Here is a 1,130-nt window from a genome sequence, read left to right on the forward strand (position 1 = left end):
GGAATTTCGTTTTTGTTTGCCAAAATTTGGGCAAAACCAAACAAATTTCATTTCTTTTTTTTATTGTTTTTGTTTTTGTTTTCGTTACAACAACAACAACAACATCGGGAATGAGGACGGTTCTGACGATAAAGACTCCTGAACTTATGCCCGGGGCTCGGATATTTATTCGGCCAAAAGCTATTACTAGTTTTACTTCAGAGATGCTAAAGCACACAAGACCTTCAAATGGCTCTCGAAATCCTCGGCAACAATGAAAGTCAAGGTATTCGGATGACTACTGCTCTCGGATCGACTAAACACCAGAAATATGCTTAAATGAAAACACTATCACGGTGGAGATAACTATAGATGTATTTTGTGTGGGCAGCCTGATGAAGAAACCCTCAAACACATGATGTTTATATGCCAATTCTGTGCTACTTGCTAGGCCACCTTATAAATATCTAATGGACTGACAATGGAGATAAACTGCAATGGATCCAAGATGCCAAAAACAGCTGGAATAACCCCATGTTCATGAAGATCTTCCTTTACGTCGCTTGGAGCTTATGAAAAGAAAGAAACATCTAACATTTCTATGATGTGGACCCCACGGTTGCCTCGTGGGCCAGAAGATTTAGGAAGGATTTCTCATTTCTCACACAGGGTTAGAGAAAAACATAGAGGGTTTTTATCCTCTTTCTTGCTAGCTTTTGTACATCCTTAGTCATCTCTTATTAGTCTCATTTACCCTCCTTTTTGCACACCTACAAAGTGAGTTAACAGAAAGTAACGGCCTATCACATGTAAAGTGTAACGCTTTATTATTTTAATATAACACAATAGGAGCCTCTTATACTATATTCAGAGTAACAACAACAACAACAACAACAACAACAACAACAACAACAACAACAACAACAAAAGACCATGAATGATCGAATATAAAACTAGAATGAAGAGCATTGTAAAATTATACTTTTGAACCGAACAATGACGTCAAGGGCATCTTCGATTGAAGACAAAACAATGCCGTTGTGCCTAAAGGAAAAAAAAACAGTCGTGTTCAGAGCACTTTGGGCTAAGATTGCTACTCCAACATGTGATGTATGTGCAGATGGTAATTAATTTTTAGCCCCACAAATGAT

This window comes from Triticum urartu, chromosome 1 (genome assembly GCF_003073215.2).
Source record: "Triticum urartu cultivar G1812 chromosome 1, Tu2.1, whole genome shotgun sequence".
Lineage (NCBI taxonomy): Eukaryota > Viridiplantae > Streptophyta > Magnoliopsida > Poales > Poaceae > Triticum > Triticum urartu.